A 12,675-nucleotide genomic window follows, 5' to 3' on the forward strand; every position below is an offset into this window, starting at 1 on the left:
CTTACCTTGGTTGTAGATGCTAAGGTTTCAGGATGGAAAACAATGAAAACTCTACGTCAAAAGTTCACAAGATGCTGAGGAAGCTATTCAGTAGATTAAGGGACATGCTGCCAAGCCCAAAGACTAGAATTGGACCTGCTGGATCTACATGTGAAAGGAGAACCCCTATAAGTTGTCCTCTGACCTGCATATGTGTACCATGTCATGTGTGCATCTACACACATGCACACAAAGTAAATAAATGTAAGGTTTTAAAGTCTACAAGGAGGCTCTGATGTCTGTGTTTAGATTGTTGTTCCAAAACAAACACTGTTTTTTGTTTTGTTTTGTATCTCAGATAATAGGTTAATAATGTCTGCAGAGCCAGGTTTGTATTGAGGAGCCTGTCATTCCAGCCTCTAAAGGGGTTGAAGCAGGAGGATCATCTGAGCAGCATAAGACTAGCTTGAACAACAGAGTTAGACCCAGTTCAAACAGTTTTCATTGACCAGGGGTAATGGAGAGATGGCTCAACAATTAAGAACACTGGCTGCCCTTCTAGAGGACCCAGGTTTGATTGTGCAGCTCACAATCATCAGTAACTCAAGTTCTAGGGGATATGGGGCCAACTTCCATCCTTTTCAGGTACCAGGCATACATGTGGGACACAAAGATTACATGCAAGCAAAAGAGCCATACTCATATAATTCTTTCTTTCTTTCTTCTTTTTTGAAAATGTTAGCATTTAATTAACCTCCTGGGTAGCTTTAAGCCACCAGGATACAGGCACTTCCAACACTCTTAATCTTCTCTTCAGCTCTTCTGCTGACAAATTTGGCCTTCACAATGACAAGTTGCTTAGGGAGCTTTCACTTCCCCAGAACTTTGTAGTAGCCTAATCACACAACATTAATGATGGGAACAGCTCAATCTTGTGTTCTGCAACATTGACCCGTGACTGCTCGCTGGCCAGTGTCCACAATTTATCCAGGTTGATAGTTAGGGCAGAAGCTCTGGTTCCTCTTCAAGTTGTAATGCCCCATGACAACTTTCCCAAAGTAACCTGGATTATATTTGTGGAAGTTGATCCTGTAGGAGTGCATGCCTCCAGCACTCCTGTGGCCTCCTGGGTGCTTGTGGTGCTTACTGCTGCATTGGCGGTAGCCATGGCTCACATGGCCCTGGAGTTTTGAGGTCTTTCTCAGTCTGGATGGCATGGTGGTGGCAGAAAGGAGAGAGGTCCACATAGAGTTCTTAATGAAATGAAGTTTTCAAGTTCAGGCATCTGACACTGAAGCAAACCTGGCATTGCCACCAGTAATGGGCAGTAGACTGCACATCACCACACTATAGGAAGTGTTTTCTGAACACACATGATTTTCCAAACCTTCATTTGTAAAAAATGTATTTACACTTTGTAGACAGAATCTGGCCTTGAACTTTATTTTTAAAACAATTTTATTACATTTACTTATTTGTATGGATGGATGCTTGTGCCAAGGCATAAGTGTGGTGGTCAGAAGACAACTTACGAGAGTCATTTCTCCCTTTCTAAGTGTGAGTCCTGGGATTCAAACTCAGATCGTTAGGCTTGGTTGGCAAGTTCTTGCTGGGCTGCCTTGCAGGCCTCACATACAAATAAATATACACATGTAAAATATATATATATATATATATATATATATATATATATATATCCCTCAGGAACCCTCATTCACAGTGTTAACAGTGGGTGGAATTCCAAACTGGTACAGCCACTTTGGAAATCACTGAGGAGAATTCTCAAAAAGCTAAAAATAAATCTACCATATGACTCAGCTATGCCATCCTTGGCATATGCCCAAAGGACAGACATCCTATTCCACAGATACCTGCTCAGTTATGTTCACTGCCTCTCTATTCACAATAGCTAGAAAATGAAAACAACCTAAATGTCCCTGAACCAAGAACTAGATAATGAAAAATTCTAACTAAACTTTAAAAAAAAAAACTCAGTAACAATGACACAACTGAAAATTTCTCACTGGTTCATAGTCCTCAATTCTGTAATAATCAGTATACTTTTGATATAGTAAAATCACACATTTCTCCCTTCTCTTTCCTCCCTTCAAATCCTTTCATATACCTCTCCTTGCTCTCTTGCACATTCTTAGCCTCTTTTCCATTAATTGCTGATACACACATACATGTTCACACAGACACAGACACACACACACCTGCTTTTATATATAAAAGCAGGTTATATTTAGGAATATATTATATATCATATATATGTTCATATATTCATATGTATTCATATACATGCTGTTGCTTGTATGTATGTTTTCAGGGCTATCCAGGTTAGCAGAAATTAGTGGCTAAACCCAGCTCTATGAGAAGGCTGGGATGAGGATGTGGGTCAGAGGTAGAAGCCTTCCTGATTCCCCAGAAGGGGAATTCTTTCCAATTTCTGAACTTTCATTAACAAGGAAGTAAATACTTCTTCCATTCCTGCAGAGTTGAAATGTATTTGGAGAGCTTTATTCTCACAAGCCACTGGGTGTCAGTCCTGAGCTATAATGTAGGGAAATGAGCAGTCAGGATAGTCAGGTTTTGTAGTTTGTCCTGTCCATCAGGACATTAAACAGAGGTCCGGGGAGATCACCTAAGAGAGCAGGAGGGGGGGGGTGGGGGGTGACAGTGAAGGGGGTAAGCAGGCAAAGACGCAAAGAAACATGGCTTGTCTATAGGCTGATCAAACCATAATTTTTCCTTTTTCACACAGGGGTTATATATACAAAAAGGCAGGACGTGGGGAAGGAGATGACACAGGAGTGTAGGTGTTCAGGGGGAGTACAGATATCTTCCAGAACAGGGTATCGACTGGGTGAAGGTTCAGGGGACAGGACACTATGACTCTGCCTATGATTCACTTCTCCTAATCTAAGTTGGTACTATCTACCAAGGTCACCTATCTTCAAGGTCTATGACTAAAGTCTGGTAACTATCTACCAAAGCTGATGGTTTACAATAGCTTCTAGCCATCTGTTCCAGTGTTTTTCCACAGAGACCCAAGACTTCGTGCTAGCAAGCATACATGTTAGGCCTACCGCTGTCTTCAGGCCTATGGCTGATTCCAGGTCTTCAGTGTATAAGCAGAGATGCCCCTGACAGTAGTTGATAGACATCATACTAGCTGGTTAGGACTATGGTTGCTTCCTTCCTTTGGAAGCTTACATGGTGCCTTCTTGTACTATAAAAGTTAGGCCTTAGGGAGGAGGCATTTCAGTAGTTAGTTCAGGGGCCTCTGGGCCCAGTTTCTGAAGCATATGGTATCTTTAGCAATAGAGATTTACCTTCCACCTCCTAGAGCAACCAAAGGCGACTCTTCTGTCTCTCCCTCCTGGATGTTGTGGTCACAGACCTGCATGACCATGCCTGGCCATGGGGCAATCAAAGGCCATAACAATCAGTTGTATGTTTTGGGGTTCTTTTGCACAACTCTGGCTAGCAAACAACTCAAAAGAGGGCTTTTCGTGTCTAGTGTTGGCACTTTGTTAAGTAGTGTTTGTCAGCCTACCTTCTTATACAACCCAAGACAACCTGCCCAGGAGTGGTACCACCCATGGTGAGCTGGGCCTATCAGCATCCGTCCACAATAAGAAATTCCCCACCACTTTGCCTACTGGCTAATCTGATGTATTAGTTCCTTAGATGAGGTTTCCTTTGCCCAGGCAATTCTACCCTGTATCAACCAGCATAGGGTGTGTGGTGGTTTGAATTGGAGTGGCTCCCATAGACTCATGAGTTTGAATGCTTGGCCCATAGGGAGTAGCACTGTTGGGTTTTAACTTCTGCCTGCAGATCAAGACACAGAACTCTCATCTCCTTCTCCAGCACTATGAATGCCTGCATGCTGCCATGTTTCTCACCATGACAATAACATACTAAGCCTCTGAAGCTGTAATCCAGCCTCAATTAAATGTTTTCCTTTATAAGAGTAGCCATGGTCATGGTGTCTGTTCACAGCAATAGAAACCCTAATGAATACATGGCACTTTCTGCTGCAAAACATCCTTTCCACACCAGTTATCACCAAGGCAACATTCTCCAAGTGATGCCAGGCCTTCCCAGTATCCCAGTAAGCCCAGCTCACAGTTCTTCCTCTTTCCACTGCTTGGTGTTAGGGCTGATGGGCTACGACACACTGTTGGGCTGCGTCTCAGGCAGTGCCCAGGGTGATTCTTATGTTCTGGAATAGGGGGAAACATCACTGTGGAACTAAACTTGACAAATGATACACATAGTCGATTGTGTTAGAAGATAAAGGAAATGAAAACAGAGCAGAGGTTAGAAATGCCTGTGAGAAGCCTTGAAAAGTGGCTGTGCCTGTCTAACCTAGCACTCAGGACATAGAGGCAGAGGTATCAGGACCTCAGTGTTAGCCATGGATATATGAGGCTTGCTTCAAAACAAACAGACATTCAGAGACCCCAGGTGCCACTAAAAGAAGCAAGTAAGTGGTGGAGAAATGGAAGAGAAAGAGAAACAGAAGGATGTGGGCACAATGAGGAGAGGCAGAACTGGAGACTCAAGGGTAATAAGGAACAGCCTGATGTGAGAAGATGGGCATGCCATGCGAGATCATGGTGGGGCCCTGGCCTGTGCTGTCACTGGGGCTCATGTCTGGGTCTGCGGCCCTATAGCAGGAGAGATCTGTTACCACCAAAGGCTAGGCAGATGTCTCTCATCTGGGCTGCTGCCTAGGGGTATGTTGATGTATGACCGCTGTGCAGAACTGGCTTCACCCCTCACCTTGGCATCATGGAAGAGCTGGCCCTGAAGGCACAAAAAGCAGGAGAGCTGACCTTGCCCCTAGCCAGCTGCAGTACTCAGGAGAGACGGTGTGGCACATTGTGGGAGTTATGGATGAGCCAACCGAGAATACAAGCTTGGGAGAACTGTCCCCACCACTTGTCACATCCCCTGTTGTATCATGGATGAGGAGGAGATGCCCTCCCTCCACCTCTCTCCTGGCCACCTACTGCAGCACGAGAGCTAGCCCTGGGGTCATGAGAACAGGAAAGCTGGCCTGCTCCTCACCTGCTACAGCATTTGGGAAAGCAGTCTTTATATCTTGTCTGGGCAGCACAACAGAGCTGACCCTGGATGTGGGTGTTACAGGTGAGCAGGTCCCGAGGGCATGAGCCCAGGAGAGCTAGACCTACTTCTTCTCTGCTGGGTGTTGGTGCTGATGAGGGAGAAGCACTCCCTCCCTCTCTCATCCCTCACCATCTATGGCAGAACTAGCCATGTCTCTCACCAGCTGCAACTCAGAAGAGCAGGCCCCACATCTCACCTGGGCAGTAGGGTGGAGCTGTCTCTGGTTGCAGGGGTTCCTGATGAGCCACCTTGAGAATGGGAGAGGGGAGAGCTGGTGAACTCACCAGCTCAGATACCTCTCAGGCCAAGATCCAGGGCTTTGAATTGACCCACTCCAACATCTACCCAATCAATGAACTGCTAGAAGGTATGAAGGGGCCAATCCTACAGATCCAAAACTAACAGCATCTCCATGATACAGGGCAACCACAGGATATCCCAGAGGAGTCCCAGTGAAGTTCCACTATTGATAGAGTATCAGAAGCAAGAAGCCTCATACCAGACCAACAAGTCATTGTAATGAACATTTGCAAGCAAAGAAGTGTGGACAAAAGGGAATACTATGGGACACACTACAGCTTCCATGGTGAGATTTTCTTTCTCTATTGGGGAGGTTGCAAAGGTGGAGGGCAGTATGAGGGGAGGGGAATGAAATGGGAAAATCTTTTTTAAAACTCAGAGCTGCTAGCTATCTGGGCCACCTGCCATATTCCCACATTAGGAACGGCCAGAGGTCAAGAGCACCCCACTAGACGTTACCGTGGCAGCTGGTTCTGCCGATCAGCTCCACAGAGACCATGACCCAAAGCATGGATCTTGGGCCAACCCTGTCACCCTCAAGGTTCTCTGCTAAGCCCCAGACAATACCCGCCATGCTCATGGTACCTGGTAGAATGAAGAGTCTTAATGCTTTAAGATTATCCAATGGATTTATGTATTTAGAAATGTTCAATACACAAGGTGCCCATCCAATTAGCATCGTTACCCAATATCTAACCTTTTGATAGAAATCGCTACCCAGGACTGCTAGAGATCCATGGTTCTTCCTCTATGTTGCTTCCTCTCTCTCTCTCCCTCTTTCCCCTCCTCTTTCCTCTTCCCCCTCCTTTCCCTCCCAACTCCTCACTCCACCTACCTCTTCTATTGCCCAATCACCAAGCTTCACTGAAAATACAATGTAATAGGAAAATATTCTGCTACAGGGGAACATGAGTGGAATTGGGGTGTATGATGTGAAATTCGCAAAGAACCAATAAAAAGGTAACAAATAAATAAGAGAAAGAAGAAAAGGAGGAAGCAGGAGGAAAGAAGGAAGGGAAAATAGGAGAGGGAAGAGAATGGGAACCAATCTTGATGTACTGGCTGGTTTTGTGTGTCAACATGACACAAGCTGAAGTTATCACAGAAAAAGGAGCTTCAGTTGAGGAAATGCCTCCATGAGACCCAGCTGTAAGGCATTTTCTCAATTAGTGATCAAGGGTGGGAGGGCCCCTTGTGGGTGGTGCCATCCCTGGGCTGGTAGTCTTGGGTTCTGTAAGAAAACAAACTGAGCAAGCCAGGAGAAGCAAGCCAGTAAGTAATATCCCTCCATGGCCTCTGCATCAGCTCCTGCTTCCTGACCTGTGTGAGTTTCAGTCCTGACTTCCTTTGGTGATGAACAGCAATGTGGAAGTGTAAGATGAATAAACCCTTTCCTCCCCAACTTGCTTCTTGGTCATGATGTTTGTGCAGGAATAGAAACCCTGATTAAGACATTTGACTACTTTGAAGCTAAGGTAATAGAGTACCTGGGGTGTGTGTGTGTGTGCAAATTGCACTACAAAGGAAGAGGCTGGGCTGACAGGACAGATCAGAGGTAGAGTATTTACCTAGCACACACAGGAGAGAGGGTGATTGAGAGAGAAGATCCAGGTATTCATATTATGATTCAAAACTATATTTATGTAAACATGTTCAGGGTTTCTGTTTTGTTTTGTTTTTGTTTTGTTTTTGTTTTTTGTTTTTTTGTTTTTTTGTTTGTTTTTTTTGTTTGTTTGTTTTGTTTGTTTGTTTTTTGTTTTTTTTTGTTTTTTTTGTTTGTTTGTTTGTTTTTTTTTTGAGACAGAGTCCTTTACTGTAGCCCAAATTGGCTTGGAACTCACTATGTATTGTAACCCTGATTGACCTCAACCTCATAGTGATCCTCCTGCCTGCCCCTCGATTCTGGGAGTACATGTGTGGGCCACCATATCCCACTTTATATTCATTTTATACAAGGTAAACTAGTTCCTTGACAGGCACAAATAATAGCCATCCTGAGCTACTGAGATTGCAACTGAAGTGTATCCCTGTGGCCATTTATCATAATTGGCCAGTCTGAGTGAGACACAACCTCTCTTTTTATAAGCTGAGCTCAGTGGACATCACCATCCAGATAATGCCCACATTATGTTCTAATGGAAAACTCAATCCTTTCCTAGATGGACATTTGCAGTAAAACATAGGAGAGCTTTCCTAATGTCACAGTCCACCTGACTCGAGGACCAGGTACTTCTGATTGTAAATCGGCCCTTATTTGGAACTTTTGTCATGTTTAGTTTTTATATACTGTAAGAAGTAATATACATACTTTTATATACTATAAGAAGATCCATCTTACTCTGTGTTCAGGAAAATAAGACAGAAAAACTGGGGAAAATGCATGGAATACAATGTTTCACATCTATTCTCTAGACCGATGGCGCTCAAAGTGGTTCATGTAGCCAAGCATACTAAGAAAAGATAGACTTTCTATGTGAGTTTAAGTGTGTCAGCCCTGTTGGAAGCTTGGTGTCCCCTGTAGGAAGGGACAGGATCCTTAGGGATCCTTAGGGATCCTGTCCTTGGAAAAGAATGAATGAAGTTCTCCTGATATAGTTTGGATGTGAAAGGCCCCACAGACAACTGTAGTTGAATACATGGTCTCCAGCAAATGATGTTGTTTAGGGGAAGCCCTAGAAACTTTGGGAGGTGAGTCTGGCTGGAGGCACTAGGTAAAAGATGGGGTGGGGGGTGGTGGTTAGGGAGGACTGGTTTCCAGGTCTTCATGTGCCTATTCAAATTTAAATGTGAATCCACTAAAATTAAACCAAGGACTGGTAAGATGGTTTAGTTAGTTAATTGTTGGGCATTCAGGTATGAGGACCTGAATTCTGATCCCCAGATCCTATTAAAGTTCAGTGTGATGGACATCTGCAGCCCCAGTGCTGGCAGGCAGGGGTTCAGACAGACAGAATTCTGGAGCTCACTGGCCTGCCAGCCTAGCTGAATCAGTGAGCTGCAGGTAAAGTGAGAGACTCTGTCTCAAAAAGTAAGGTGGAGAGCAATAAAAAAAACACCTGGACACACACACACACACACACACACACATACACACACACACACGGGGGGTGGGGGGTGGGTGGAGACCATTAAACTAGAAAGTTATGCTATAATGATAGAATATATGAATGACACTCAGAACATATGAATGACACTCAGCTGCCCCCTGGGAGTGGTCATTTCCATCAGGGCAGGAAAACCTATTGAAGAGCAATGATACATCCAAACATTTGGGATGCTGGTCTTTACTGACAAGCTAGCAGAATAATGTGAAAGTAAGATTGGTCCCCTGCTTTTTATAATATTATAAACTATCTATATGAAGCCAATCATTATAGCTCATGACTGTGATCCTAATACTCAGAGGTAGAGAAGGAAGGATCAGGAGCTCTTTGGCTACACAGTAAGTTTGAAGCCTGTTTGGGCCACTACATAAGACCCTGTCTGAAAAAAAATAAACAAATGCCCCCACCTAGTAAAAATAATACTACCCCCAGCCACCAACAGCCAAAATTCGAGATCTAGGATGGTCAGGCCAAAGAGACCTTGCTGACACACCAGAAGGAGAGTGACCTGAGGTACTTATTGGAATCATTTCTTGAAGACCTGCTTCACATCATGGAATTTGCCTTTGACAACTTTCCACATTCCTCTGAGCCAGAAAAACAGCTATGACTAGAATTTATACATCATAGCCAGCAAATGAGAACACCTCATGAAAAGAAAGCATTGGATCTGAAATTTCTTTCCTCTTTTGAGTGGAGTATGAGCCTGCATACTGAACCCTGCTCTTTGGGGCTTCCTCAACCCAACAACAGGCCTTCTAAAATCCTGAAGTTGGCAAGGATTTTCCCCAAATCAGTGGGAAAATGAGAGGGAGCTGCATCCAGGAACCATGGGCTGACCAGAGGGGAGATTCTAAGACTTCCATTCATATTTCAGCACAGCCCCAAACGACACCAGGAGCAAAATCTTAGGAAAATTCGCCATCATCTTGTAGGGACGTTGTTTGAATTAATAGGGAACGAAATGTCCTTTTCAGATGTTGTGGGCTATAGAGACAGATAAGAGAGCAATGAATTTTCCTTGGAAACAGAAACCCACTTTATAAGATTTCTGAGGAATTCTGAGTGTTTACGCAGCCAGAGTCTAGCCTGAGCTAAGCCCTAATCGCCATTTTAGGGGTTGGGACCTAACAGTTGTGACCTGCCTACTCTGGGTTCTGGGGACCAAACTCTAGTCCTCTCCCAGGGCAGCAAGCATTCCTACTGTCTCTCCAGCCCCTAGACTACTGTTTAATAAAGAGAATGTAAAAATCTTCTAGTTGAAAAGACTATTTTACCAAAGATAGTTTCTTAATCACAGTATAGGAGATGCTAAAAATCAGGGAAGCTGGGTGAGAAGTACATTGCAGCTATAACAACATTCATTGCAATGACAGTACCAAAGGCTGCAGCATATATACAAAATCATCTTTAAAGATTTATTTTTATTTATTTTATGATTATGAGTACACTGTCGCTGTCTTCAGACACACACTAGAAGAGGGCATCAGATCCCATTGCAGATGGTTGTGAGCCACCATGTGGTTGCTGGGAACTGAACTCGGGACCTCTGGAAGAGCAGTTAGTGCTCTTAACCACTGAGCCATCTCTCCAGCCCGGCTTCTTCCTTCTTCCTTCCTTCCTTCCTTCCTTCCTTCCTTCCTTCCTTCCTTCCTTCCTTCCTTCCTTCCTCTCTCTCTCTCTCTCTCTCTCTCTCTCTCTCTCTCTCTCTTTCTTTCTTTCTGTAGCTATTGGTTTTAGAAATTAGCATGGCCCATTGAGCTTTGTATTGGCTTTGATAATAGCCCCCTGGCTGTGTTATGTCATTGAAAAAAGCCTTGTGGCAGGAATAAGAGTCAACAAGGTAAAACAAGAACACACAGTGAACAGAGAAGTTTCCATCTTGCTGGTTTTACGGATAGTGGTGGTAAGTTTTGGTTCTCTCTCTCTCTCTCTCTCTCTCTCTCTCTCTCTCTCTCTCTCTCTCTCTCTCTCTCCCCTACAGTGCTGGGAACCTTGCACATGCTATGGAAGTCACTGCCATTGAGCTGCACCCCTAATCGTCTCTTGCTCTTTTAAAACCACCCATTCAAAAGAACTAACCAGTTTCCCATAGGAGTGCCCTTACTCTCTTCTGAGGGCAGTGTTGACCTAAGGGCCTTCCACCAGGACCCACTTCTTACAGAGCCTCCCTCATTTACACTTTGACCTACTGGATAAGCATGGAACTTTGGGATATAAACAATAATCACGACAGATAGATAGATAGATAGATAGATAGATAGATAGATAGATAGACTGATCCATTTATAGTAGATACTCTACATTCTCTTTACAATGTTAAGAAATTATTTTTAAAGACATTAAAAACAACAACAAAAATAAGTGTGATGTTGACCCTGACAATGATGACTGCAACAGAGAGACCCAGCTTGGTTGTCCTTCCCAGCTTCTTAGCAAACACTGACTGTCTAAAGCCATTCGTTATTTGTGGTGCCACATCTTTGTACAACTCGGGGTCCTGAACCCTGACTAGGGGTAATGAAAGAATGAAGAAAAGACAGTCACAAAGTCACAGAGAAGCTGGGGTTGGGTGTTCTGAGCTCTCTGATGGAAAAGTCATAAATATCCCAAAAGCTTAGCATGTTAATTATATACAGAGGTAGGGTTATTAAATACAGATAAACACAGGACATAGTATATTACAGCTGAACACAGAGACAGGTTCAGCTAATCACAGTAGGAGCATCTCTATAGAAGAGTGTTCTGCAGGCTATAAACAGTGCGGGTGGGGGGACATTTTTTGTACACACTGTCAATGTTCAGTAGGCTTTACCATCCCTCTGAGCCTCACATGGAAGGCTTTGTCACTTCCATAGAGCTGAGGCACGGAGTCCTTAGCATGGCTATGGCCCTGTCAACAATACACACCCACCTAGGCCTTCACTCAATCATTACAGTGTGGGACTTCAGCACTTGCCCTGGCTCAAAGAACACACCCAACCCTTTCATATTATCTGTAGACAAGGCAGGTGCCTTCCAGCTAGGACTGCTACCTCCTCTTCCTCCTCCTCCTCCTCTTCTTCTTCTTCCTCCTCCTCCTCCTCTTCTTCCTCCTCCTCTTCCTCTTCCTCTTCCTTCTTCTTCTAAGATTTACTTATTTTCCTTTATGTTTTGCTGGCACGCTCCATGTGCCTCCTGGTTGGGTCCCCTGGAACTGCAGTTACAGGCATTTGCAAGCCAACATATGAGTGCTAGGAATCAAACCCAGGCCTTCTAAAAGAGAACAAGTGCTCTTAGCCACCGAGCCCTGTAACTTTCATTCTGAGCCCTTCATGTATTCCTTTTTCTCATCCAAGTTTGGAGGACTAATTGGTCTTTTTGTTCTGGTATGGTTTTTTAATTTATTTGGTTCTGTTGGTTCACTGTGTAGCCCTAACTGGCCTGTAACTCTCTATGTAGATCAGGTTGGCCTGGAACACACAGAAATCTACCTACCTCTGCCTCTCAAGTGCTAGGATCAAGGACATGTACCACTGTGCCTGGATATTTTATTTGTTTATTTTTGAGAGAGGGTCTCATGTAGCCCACACTAAGCTCAGACTCACTATGTAGTCAGAGATGACCTGGAACTCCTGATCCTCTCTCCTGCCCCCAGCTCCCAGGTGTCACCATTACAGGTGTATGCCACCACACTCTGCCACTTAACTGGCCTTGCTGCTGCCCAAGATTACACTTTCATCAGTCTGATCTCACAGATAATTGCACTCTGCAATTCTAGGTCTGTTCATCCCTCACCATGGTGTGAAGCCTCTTCTCATACATTGAGACTAGATGGTTCTAGAAAACCAAACCAACCATGCAGCCCAGACAAGGACATGTCTCTGATCCTCACCTTCCCTTTTCCAGGCCCTGGCTTCTCCCATAAAGGCCCTTCCTCTACAATCCATGATTACTCACCCCGCCATTCCTCAGAATGGAAGTTTTATGCTAGCTTTCTCTCCCCAGGCAAAAAGGAGGGCCTTTGACATGTGGCCACTATTTTATCCTGCATGCTGACACATCAGCCTGCTTCTCTGCCCCAGCCCCTCACTCCAGCCCTGGAGAAACTCTCTCCATATAGTCACAGAACTGAGGCCATTTCCGACCTACTTGCCTCCATTTCAGTTTT

General features: G+C 44.4%; 1 pseudogene; it reads right to left on the reverse strand.

Annotated features, from left to right (window-relative positions):
- Nucleotides 1–746: 746 nt before the first annotated feature.
- LOC117714279 (large ribosomal subunit protein uL15 pseudogene) lies at nt 747–1,196 on the reverse strand (annotated as a pseudogene).
- Between the last annotated feature and the right edge of the window lie 11,479 nt (nt 1,197–12,675).

The sequence above is a fragment of the Arvicanthis niloticus genome, chromosome 8 (genome assembly GCF_011762505.2).
Source record: "Arvicanthis niloticus isolate mArvNil1 chromosome 8, mArvNil1.pat.X, whole genome shotgun sequence".
Classification (NCBI taxonomy): Eukaryota; Metazoa; Chordata; class Mammalia; order Rodentia; family Muridae; genus Arvicanthis; species Arvicanthis niloticus.